The sequence below is a fragment of the Branchiostoma belcheri genome, unplaced genomic scaffold, assembly GCF_001625305.1.
Source record: "Branchiostoma belcheri isolate BF01 breed outbred unplaced genomic scaffold, Haploidv18h27 scaffold209, whole genome shotgun sequence".
In the NCBI taxonomy this organism is placed as follows: Eukaryota; Metazoa; Chordata; class Leptocardii; order Amphioxiformes; family Branchiostomatidae; genus Branchiostoma; species Branchiostoma belcheri.
This window is the reverse complement of record NW_017803591.1, coordinates 297,149-309,793: the sequence shown is the minus strand read 5'-3', so window position 1 is coordinate 309,793 and position 12,645 is coordinate 297,149.

Below are 12,645 nucleotides of genomic sequence, written 5' to 3'. Positions count from 1 at the left end.
GTAATCCCGTGGAAAGTTCTGGACCTTTAGCGGCGTCAACATCCTTGAACACTGCTGATTGAGTGATATTCTATAACAAGCGGGCATTAGAAATACCGCTGACATACGACAAACTAATCGATTTCTAGTGGTGACTTTAATACATTTGTATACAAGTAACTTTGTTGGAGGTCATTTTGGTATGATTTGCATATTCTTTAATTCTTTGTTCTTTTGCGTGTTCCGGCTCCTTAAGCAATTTCAAATTAACTAGTACTAGTTGGCAGGTTGAAGCTTATAAGGTTTTTTTAAGTATGTTGCATCATGTAAGATGTAACACATTAACCAAGTCCATGTACTGAGTTGGTTTTCCTTGTTGCTTGCCGAGACATGGTGGCAACGACGATTTGCTTTCAACAAAAATATATAAAAGTCTTAGTAATTTTTCGTTCAACTTTTACTAGTTTGCTGGTAATGGTGTTGTGGTTACTCGTGATAATAAGTTATAATAAAAATAGCTAATAGTAGCGCTTGTTGATGAATGGGTCTACGTACCCCGAAGGCACGGAACAAATTAGGGCCTAATGAGAATATCATCAAAGCAGATCTGACAAATGACAGCAGAAGTTGATAAACACGCTCATTTGTCCACCCTTTGTGTGCCCACCCTTGTTGGGTTGACTCCCCCTTTCCTCATTAGGGTCTTAGTAAATTACTCTGGGATTATCTGGAGCGAAAAGACGTCCTAGTCACATCGTTACCTTTGTGTGGGTAATACTGTACTACCAATTGATGAAGTCTACATAATGTGTCTGCAAATGTACAGTGAGTTAACGAGAATCAAACTGGGTCTTAGATAGTAGGGTATGCACAATATAAACTACTGGAAGGGGGATTTAATCCTCGAGTGTGCTGATTTTTACCGCATCTAATCTGAGGATTACCAGATCGGCATTTGTTGTAGAGATACTACAATTTTTTTGCTGGAACATCATAACAACTATGATTTCGTAACTATTGCATTTTTTGTATTTGGCCAGTGTTAGCATCAATGGAACCGGATCTGCTTCAGAAGTTAGCTCCACCTTGGCTTGCTTGTGTGTCGGCTGTCACTGCAGGCATACGATGTTACCGTTGCCAACGCACCACACATGATAGATGTTGTCAGTAATTACAGTGATAACGTATTGCAGGGACTGTTCTTTTCATGTAGATACCACTTCCGACAAGATTGCTCCAGGTCATTTATCTTGAACGCTCCCTGACAACCAACTGTTCTCCCGGTGACCAGAAAACAACAACAAAAAAGACGATAATATTTTCTTCCAACTCATCAAGTATCATTGATCTGAATATAATGTTGCAAGGACCGTTGACCTTCTTTCAGTAACTTGCTTTTTGGATCTTTTATCGTTATCTTTTTTGCTATTGGTTTAAAGTTGCGCGTGAGCCACACAGAAAAACTTTATTGCACAATTGTACATGGTGCAATGTATGGAAACGACTATTGAACATAGTACAAAAAAAATAAAGGGTATAAAATGAAACTTAACATCCTAATTACTAAACATCAAGTGCTAATATGCAATCAAGTAGGGCTAATCATGAGTTTCGGCATTTTTTTCTGATAACAAAACATGTGCCCCCCGCGGCTCAGTAATGTTTATTTGATGCTGGTATGTCCGGAAAGTGCTTTTAAAACATTGTGTTGTAACCCGGGTGGACCCGCGTGTCATCTGCCGGTGAAGAGTGGAATGTAACGTTATAAAAGCTTGTTATATCATTTTCCCTTTTCCGTAACAGATCATTTATGCAACGAACGCTATCACCCAGCTGCTTACTGTGCATTTCTTCTACACATAGTACTTGTAACTAAGGAAAAGAGAAAGCCTGTTTTACGCAATGGGCAACTTTACGTGTTATGTCATTCTACTCTGTAACAATCGTCTTGTAGCAGCAAATGACTGATATCCCCATAGTACGTTATGTTGATTAATAGCTAAGGTTGTGGAAATGTCTCAATATCTCACATGGTTTAGGAGAAAATTTACCGGAATAGGTTTATTCGTTCAGACAACACCGCATGTAGAAGGTAAGATAGAAGAACTTTACCGCACGACAATTGTACATTGTACAAAATATGGCAACAACTAGTACAAAAAAAGTATAGAATAAAACATCCTGAATACTAAGACAACAAGGGCTAATATAACGTACACTCAAGTGGGGCTAATTATGAGTTTCGGTATTTTTTCTAATAACAAAGCAGTCTTTTAAATATTTACCTATTTTTGCATTGTGGGAGTTATTGCATTTTAAGATATATTGAAATCTGTCTGTAACATCGAGTCTCCTGAAATCTGTCGTACTTGATTCCAGAAATGTGAATAGCTTGTTACGTAAAACATCGTAATATTTAGTTTTGTAATTCTCGGATACTGCTTTTTCGGTCTCAAAGTGAATCCAGGGTTGTCACTTTCAAAATTAAACCGTCCATTGACTAAATGTATAAAAATGGCCGCATTTTCTAGTGTAGGATGAGAGGGACTAATTTTTATAATCAGTCTGACTTTAAAGGTACTCTGACCAAATATAAAGGTTTTCGTGATATCTAATGATCACGTTTCAGCTAAGATTATACTGTAGCACAACGTAAGCAGAAGGCAACAATCACCCAGCAGATCTTTCGGTGGCTGCAAAGACAGTATCAAATTGGCCAGACAGTACCCATTTGCCGGACAGTTACCTTTTGCCACCAGCGGCTGGCGTAAAAAAAGGTACCAGTACAAAAAAGAGGGCCCTATAAAAATGCCCCCAAACACGCCAAAAATAAGCCAAAGCTTTTAACCTCTGCTTGGAGAGTAAGAGGACACAACACTTGTTTCATAATTTCGTCAGCTCAAAAGTATCAATTAAAACATGTTTGAATAGCTTGTTACGTAAAACATCGTAATATTTAGTTTTGTAATTCTCGGATACTGCTTTTTCGGTCTCAAAGTGAATCCAGGGTTGTCACTTTCAAAATTAAACCGTCCATTGACTAAATGTATAAAAATGGCCGCATTTTCTAGTGTAGGATGAGAGGGACTAATTTTTATAATCAGTCTGACTTTAAAGGTACTCTGACCAAATATAAAGGTTTTCGTGATATCTAATGATCACGTTTCAGCTAAGATTATACTGTAGCACAACGTAAGCAGAAGGCAACAATCACCCAGCAGATCTTTCGGTGGCTGCAAAGACAGTATCAAATTGGCCAGACAGTACCCATTTGCCGGACAGTTACCTTTTGCCACCAGCGGCTGGCGTAAAAAAAGGTACCAGTAGTAGTTTCTTAATAGTTATCAGTAGTTCTATGTGTATTAATTATCTGTTTTTATACAAATGTTTCTTCTGTTCATGCAATTAGCCTTCGGGCATGAATTTGCAATAAACTTTCTATTAAAATAGTCAGCCTACCAAATATATAGTGTTTGCACTGTAAAGTTTTGCGGCGCCAAGAAAAATGCTGTTGGTCGAGGTTGTTGACCTCCTCTTGAACAGGATGTTTGGTCACATACCGCTAGCTGTGTTTACCGAGGTGGCTGTGTCACAGGTCCTGGCGGAGTCTTGCCTGTGATCTATTTTATATCTGTATAGCCGGTAAAACTGCCCTTCGGCGTAACACACCAGCTTCGCAGGCACGCGGCGCGCCGGCAGCTGGCTACATTACACCGAATGACTTGTTACACATAGCCTGTGAACCTCTAAGTCTAAAAATTGTTCAAAACTATAGTGACGATGCCCCTACTGTACTTGGTGTACTTGGAAAAAAGACTTTTAGAACACCTCAATCCTAGGCTGTATCTGTGTCTGTAGTGTATGCAGACGATGTAGTAGTGTGGACATTTCCTCATGTTAAGGCAAGTTAAGACAACCACGGCATTCTGGAGAAAAAAACGAAGCCACAGTTTCACACCATCTTTGGCACACACCATTGTAAACATGTGTGACAGTCTTACAAACAGCGATCTCGACTCCATGATTTATGTGTTTTTTCCGATACTTTTTTACACTGTGTATCTGTCGCGTAAAAGTGAATATAGTACTGTCTTAATTGTATCTTTGACGCTCTGTCAAAATGTGGGTTTTTATTCTCGAACATTTAATGATGTGTCTTCCAGAGAGTCCGACGTTACAGATATGTTGAAATACCTATGCAATCCAGCAGTTATATAATACATTGTTACTTGCTTACATTGAGTAACACTGTAACGGAGGTTTGTTTCACGCTGTTTTCTTTAAAATGTCACAAACAGCGAAAACTTCCTTTCAACAGCTGAGTAAAATTGATGAGTGTTTGCAACGAGGCCGACACATGACTCATTCGGCTTTTAGTTGCTCTAGATGCACATGGACCATTTAATTTTTGTGACTAGTTCAATATCAATTTAGGATAATTAAAGGTGTCCGTTGAAAGAATTAGAGACAAAGAACGTACAGAAAGGATGACTACGTAGTTTTAGAGTGAAGAAAAGTATTCTTGTCTTATTAAAAGAAATACTGCCATGCATTATGTATGGTAGGTGCGTTAATTGCGCGCAAAAACGTGTTTTTAAGCCTTCAAACGCGCTATTCTTCGTAAGTGTACCAAAATAATGTTTTAACATGGAATCGCCTGAGGACACTTATTTTGCATCTAATAGAATTTTAAAACACGTTTTAGAGTGAAGAAAAGTATTTCCGAATTGTGAGAAACTTCTTTCCTTTTCTGACCTTGCCATTTACTTATTCGGCCACGTTCACACAACGTGAAGAGCACGTGATTAGAGCATGATGGTCACATGATGTTCTGTTTACCAACATTTGATTGTCAGACCTCTTCATAGATAGACCAGCAGATGCTCTAGGTCGACAGTCTGACCCTTTATGTATTTACCCGCCAACAAAATCATTATTCCATGTTATAAAATCCATCATAATGTCATTTTCTTAATTAAGATGAATAACGGTGGATTACACAATTGCACAATTACATTCATTTTTGAGTCAGAAAAATTACAAGACAGCGAACACAAAAGAACTAAACAAAGATATGATAGAACATATAGATATACACAATCTGAGCAAACAGTGCAAATCAAACAAATTGGGGTCAAATTAAACCCCCACCCCTTCAGGTAGTACTTAAATGAAGTAATTTAATTCTTGTAAATCAAACGTGTTCGAAACGTTGACTTTTAGTAATAAAATCTTGAGTGAGACTCAATAATTTTACTATTAATCTTCAAGAAACAACGAGAAGACCGATAAAGTAATATATGTTTTAGAGCGTCGTCAGCAAGGGAATTGACATCAAAGTAGTGTCCAATTCAACTTATCCTCAGTAGTCTTTCTCTCTCCAATGAATTTACTGTCATTTTCATAATTTCTATTACCAGCAAAGCTAACTGGATCCATGCAGTCATTCGTAGTAACTCGGCCGACTGCACTGTGCACGTTGTGTCATGGCCACTTGTTACAAAACGCTGGTTTCTTTCTTTCTTCATGGACCGACTGGGTAGCCCAATCAGCTTGTAGGAGCATACATTTACACAAGACATGCTTATATTTAGTCAAGCAACAGAAGGTGGACAACAGTAAAATAGAATCCGATGCACCAAAAACAAAAGTATGTCCATGAATCAAAGTCGTAAAACCGTTCCAATGTCAAGCACAAAGCGCCGGTGGGGCCTCGCAGAGAAGACAATGGCACGTTGTTTCTGAAGGGCAACAGGGTCCAGAGAACCGGCTGCCAAGATGACTCCGATGACCTGTGCGCTATCAGTGACCCCACTGTAGTCTGACCTTCAACGACCTTCCGTTGCTTTCAGACGATATCGAAATGGACTACCAAATATTGGGGTCGTGTGGCGTCACGGCAGGGCGCTCGGCTTGGTATCCAGAGGTCCCGAGTTCGAATCCTGCTATTCCACCTGTCTTGTGCCCATGCAAAACGCACTTTACACGATTTTCCTCACTTTCCTCAGGTGAAAATGAGTATTGTATTATCGGCATAGAGATAAAATGAAAAAATAACAACTTGAGTGTGGCGTCACCATGCCATGTGTTAGTTAAATGTTGGAATAAAGGCATTGCAAGAAATAATGTGTGTGTGCACTTTATGACGGAACGGTCTGGATATCCCTTTCATACTATCCTTTGTAAATTTGGTCCGGCCAGTGCCAGTGGATGCCCTTACAGAAACAGACATATCTACACCCTAGCTCCGCTCATTAATTGGTAGCAGACCGTAAAGTTTAAAAGAATTATACCAAATTACACATTCTTACCACTTCTTACCACTTAAGTACTTATCCCCACCATGGCTTGCAAGGCATGAAGCCATGGAGTTTTCTTACCACCAGTACATCTTTTTAATGACCCATGCAGCAGAGTTACGTGACAAGAGTTTGTATGTTTTTGGTCATGACGACAAACCTATTGGTAACGTGTGTTGTTGTCAATGGTGCCAGCAATGAAGCAATGGTATCTAGAACTACGTTTGACATTAGATAGGTCATATATCAATGGGTCAGGGGAAGCAGATTAATTCAGTCCTTATATATACTGTCCTTCACCTTGTTTTTTATGATTTGCATCATTTATCAGTGTACAGAAGTGTTGACCAATATAATCCTGTTTGTCAACAATGAAGCTGATACGTGCCATGCCTCAGCTCCCTGCACGGCTGGGTAAGACGGCAAACAAACTTGATTGACGTGTTTGTGCGCGAAGTACCCGCCATCTGGGGAGATATTGAGCACGAACCCGGATGCGTCAGGCCTGGCAAGCCGCTGTTACACATTCACGACCTTCCCCCGAATCTGTTCCCGAACACCGGCCGACCGGGTTAATTCGGCTGACGTTCGGGAGCACTCTGACCGGATTTAGGCCACGCTTACGCGTTCTATACGAATTTGAGTTAAATTTGAGCCAAATTTGACCTACAAACACACCAAGAATACTGCTGACATATTCCCGAATGTTTGACTGGTGTTGTACTGACTTGCAGCCAAGGTTGGAGGGGGGGGGGGCGTTCGGGAGCCCAAATTCGCGAATGTGTAACAGGCGCTTCACACAATGCCAGTCTGATTGCCAAAGATGCATTCTTTGTGTATCGTAACAATCTTCTTCTTCTCCATCTCCTTCTGTCCATATTACTTCTTTAAGCGTGCTTTCCCCTTTGTTAAGTTCCAACTTGTAGAAGTTTCGTGGTATATCTGCTAGACTTTTATCATTTTTACTTACAGGTTTGTCTCCAAAATTGAGAAACCACACAATTGTGCGATAGTGAAACGTAACGACGACTGTAAATGATCATGCATAAAATTGTCCTTGGCGTTTTTGTTTTGCCATCAAAAGGGGGATTTCTTTAGTGTTCATCTAATTTGAACTAAGCCTTGACTTAAACATGTTTTATTTTTAATTTTGCCATCAGATCGGGAGCCAATATCTCCACAATACGTAATACACGAATGGATTGGATACAAGAATTGACCTATATTACATGCATCTTGTCCGGTCAGAGAAAGAATAGCTTTTCTTACAATAGCTTTTCTAACGGTAACCAACGTACGTTACACAAAACAGGCGGGCCCACGTAAACCTTGAGTAACGTTAACACTAGATGATCAATTTTTTGAAATCCATACCGGATGTCTCAAACTTATCCTTAACTTTTTTTAGAACAGAAGACCACCTTGAACTGGCTGAGTTTACAATATCCTTTAAAACGACAAATCCTCCTGTTATCAAAGCCGGCTAAAAATGGATCCGACTTAATACAACTGTTTGCATTAGACAAGAAAAAAAGTTGCTGGTTCACCACAGCTGTGGGCAGGGTTTAACCGCGCCGGAGTTTAAACATACAAAACAGATCACACTTGTCAAGGAAGCAAACACAACGGTTATTAATGTCATAGCAACAGCACATGTGACAAATATTCTAACCATTTAAGAAGGACACGATTAAAGGAATGTTCATTGTAGTCAGTAGATGCGTCGAAGGTATTACATTGAGTATACATGGACATTGAAAAACTTAATTGCACAATTGTACATTTACATGGTACAATGTGTGGCAAAACTAATGAACATAGTACGGAAAAAAAGTTAGCGCAAGTCTTTGATATATATATATGAACTATAAGGCTAAAATAAGGCTCTTGTACGTAAGGGTGAAAGGCATCCAATGCAATTTCGGGGCAGCAAAACTTGATTTTCAAAGTCATTTTTTCCTGGTCATTCCTAGCCCTTAGCATACTGATATCTTTGAGGAAAAAATTCGATGTCGCTGACAGAAAACAGTTGCTTATTTTGTATCGTAGGCGCTTCAAGTATAAAATGATGCCCAAAATGTGCTAAGAAATAGCAGTAAATGTCAATATCACACAGATTTTCTCATCCAGAATATTTTCGTTTGGCTACCCTGAAATTGCATCAAATGCCTTTAACATTTTTAAGTCGGCAGAGTGGACCGTATTATTTACATGTGACATGAATACACGCGTTGTTGTGCACATGTGGAAAGCTTGAATAATTTTTGTCATAGAATCTGATTTCTTTCTAATCTCAAGAACCTCAAGAGAAAAAGTTGTTCACGTAATCTGGGCATGCGCAAATAGCAGAACTTTGCAGTTAGGAGAGGGCACTCAGACTGTAGCATGTCAATATCATATGACACGGAAGAGGTCAACCAGGCCAGGGCTTTGATCTTACCGCCACTGCCGACGATTTCAAGCATGTGACCTTTCTTTATGCCTACGCTCCACAAATGTGCAGGACCGAGGGCGTTAAAGGCATCAGATGCAAGTTCAGGGCAGCAAAACAAAATATTCTGGTTGAGAACATCTGTCTGATATTGACATTTACAGCCTGAGTACATTTTCATACCAAAAAAGTTTAAAATAGCCCCAAAACAAGTCTTTATATAAATATCTAGAACCAGCCTACGATACAAAACAAGCAACGGTTTTCCATCAGCGACATCACATTTTTGCCTCACAGATATCAGTATGCCATGGGATAGGATTGATTCAATTTACCACATCAAAAAATGTCTACAAAATTGATTTTGAAAATACAGTTTCCTCGCCGTGAAATTGCATTGCATGTCTTTATCTAATGAAGTGAAATGTGGGGTTATTCATAAAATCTACTTTCGTATGACTTGAATATATACCATATATATAGGGACACGGCTTTAATGCTTTATTGTTAGGTCAGTTGGTATTGTCGTATGTTATGGAGAGTTGAAAACTGTTACATAATGGTCTTTAGATGTAATCGTGTGTTTATAGGTCGAGGTTGGCATCTGCTGATAATACAAAACATCTTTATTTACTAGTATCAACAAATATTGCAAGATAGATTTCTCAAACGTATAGAATATAGATTTTTCTATATCAGCGTAAAATAATTCTAGCTCAACAAATATAGTAAGTCAGGGCGTTCTATAAAAGTCATTACTCATTTTTGTATAAATTATCAAGTGCTGTGTATATTTGTTATACAGGATGTGTTTCATGTTTATGCCTGTAGCACTTGAGACCCATTTTTGGTGACGCCATAACCTGGATTCCATGTGTAAACAAACCAGAAATACTTTTGGTGATATACTTTTAAATATTAAAATATTGTTAAATATTGTTTGAAAAAACGTTGCAGATTTGCAATTTGTGTCACTACAGTATTAGTAGATTAGTAATCAGATGATAAGTTGACTGAAGTTTGTTGAATCTATCGCTTTTTCTAAAATAGGTTTCTATTTGATTAGTGCTACAAAAATAGATCACCATTGAAAACACATTTAAAAGGGGCAATTTCTTGAGTGTTTGTCTTTGATCATCGATCTTATGTGACCAGTGCATTATTGTGATTTAACAGACATGGAATGAATGTACTTGACATTTTAGGACTAAAACATGTCTATTGACTCGTCAGAATATATGTCAGTGGCCCAAATGGTTTTAGTAACCGTAGTTATTATACATCATATTTCTTAGCTATTTTCTGGGGTTTATGTTATACATGTGTTTCAACCACATACTTTTTGATTAATTTGATTTGTCTCCTGGTTGCATCTTTTCAGCGTTACCTTTTTTTGTTAGTCTTCATTATCGTTACGGTAAATATAAGTTTGTTTCCAGCTCAACATTGTCCTTGACTTCTTGCTATACTTTCGTATATTTTTAATGTATTTTTAACTATAAAACAAACTCTAAGGCCACTAATGTTACTAATGTAGATCGATCGGCTAGCTGGACTCCTGACTCTATTGTCCCACTCCTATCACTCAGATAGCTACACATGATAGCAATCTCACGAGCCAGTCTCCGTACCCCCCATATAGTTTTACAATCGATTAAACATGCACAAAACCGACAAGGTCGTGTCTGACCCTGTTCTATGTCAAGGCAGCGCTAGATTAGGCCACACCAAGTAAATTTTATGGATGACGTCCTTTGGAGACCCTAAATCTAATGCGAGAGGGCGAAAAAAAACAAGAAGGCCCAAAAAACAAGATGCCTAGATTAGAAATATACTAAGAGACGACAAATGTTAGGACACAAATTGAATGAGGTGACACAGTGTAACAAGCGAAACAGCAATAAATCAGGTGGAACAGCAGTTGTCTTCCTGTCCTGTTTCTTTCATCACATTGTTGCAGGCCTGCCAACCATTCCGTGTTACGGGTTTCACGTCAATGTAACGATTTGCGTCACTGTCGTGACTTTGGTAATAGTTACAGGAAGCGGAATTTCTTGTTTTTTTTTCTAGGAACAGGCCAAAATAAATGCGCGCGCGGACGTCATCCATAAAATTTACTTGGTGTGGCCTTATAGTTGCCGTGCCCACACAGGGTGTTTTCTCTGGCCGGGCTTTATCAAGCCACAAACACTTCACATGCATTATGCTGACGTCACGGCGTAATACTTCGTGTAAGATCAAAACGCACCATGTTAACAATTTATCTCACTTTTCTGACAAGAGAGATTAGGGGGCTATTGTTCAAAGGATTAAGGTAGTGGAGCTATTAAAGGATATCGTACCTAGCGATGTGTTTAAAGGTTTCCTGGCAAGATATGAAACACTTCATAGAAATGGCTGAGCGAACTACAGCAACCAAAATTCCATTTTTATATGCCAGAAATCGACCAAAATTCGACTTGTGACTTCAGTAACATAACATAAAAACAAAATTGGTTCAAAACAGAATATTATCTTTTACATTTAACAACAAAAATCGAATCAATATAGTGGAATATACAAGATATTACAATGAAATAACTTGAACGTAAAGCAACATAACAATGATAAAAAATAATCAAATCATTAGATCAAATCAAATAACACAAAGAAATCAGTCTATCTCACATTTACTTAAAAGAATAATGAAAATAATATGACAGAATTTGTAAATCACCAATGAAACAAGAAAGAGAGCTTAGGCTTGTGTAATCGTTGATTCCATATTTGGAATATGATGCAATACGTACATGTAAAAGTATGATTTGAAAGGTAACAAAACACAAAAAAATCGTTCTTTATCCAAGAAATTCGTTGAGTAATCCTTCGAATCTTTTGGTTCCGCCGTCGTAGCCTCTATCGTGTGTCCAGAACGTCTGCAATTATGACTATAAATAGAAGAAAATTGCAACATTTTCTCAACCAATCTTTTGCTCAAACTGCAGAAAAAACACACGAGAAAGAATTTTCTGCGTAGCCAAAAGTCACAAAGTCAGCGGTCAACGTACACCGTATAGTGACTGCACGTTTGTCCAAAGATAATGTGCCCTAAGCAAACCTGGCCGAGAGTAATTAGTCCATTCTTTGTGACTGGTCTTGTCTCCGACCTGTCTGTAAATTTGTACCTCCGGTTTATTTTAGTTCAAGGGGAATGCGTCATAGCGAGGTTTCTGTATACAGTTTAACACTATCAACTTACTTAAGGCGTATTTCAGGAGGACAAATTTGTACAACGCGACAAGTGGGTGTTACAGAAATGCGTGTGTCGACAGCTTGTAATCGCAACAAAGGGAAGGATATTGATTTGCGGCTAGTATGACGTAGGTAAGAAAGATAATATACACGCTCTTGTTAACACAAGTTGACCGATAACTTCATAAGGTCACTTTTACTCAAATTAGTCAAAACCAGTAGGGTTTCCCGTATAGACTCAATTTTTCATAAAAGTCTATGTTTTCTTCTAACCACACATGTAAAACCGGGATGTTTGTGAAAGACTTAGAATGAAAGTTTACATTGGTAGATCCTGGCTGTCAGTATTTGTGATGTTTTGAACACAGGTGTTCCGTACATCCTGGAGTCGGTCACAGCTTATATAAATCTCTGCCTAGAGTGACGTTAATTCTGTCACTTGGCTTCAAAACACAAAGAGATATATCCTTCACACAGTATATTGTTTAGTCATTGTTACCTATACAGATTAGTTCGCCAGTTTACAATTCCTGTCATTCTTATGTATACAGTTTTGCACCAACCTATCTTATATATGACTGACTGAAAATTACGCTGTTGAAGTTTTAACTAATCTAATTTCTACATCTTTGCAATGTTTCCTGACTACTTTGATCAAACATGAGTACAGTTAAGATAGTAATTATGGTGTAAAGAAATTCAGAC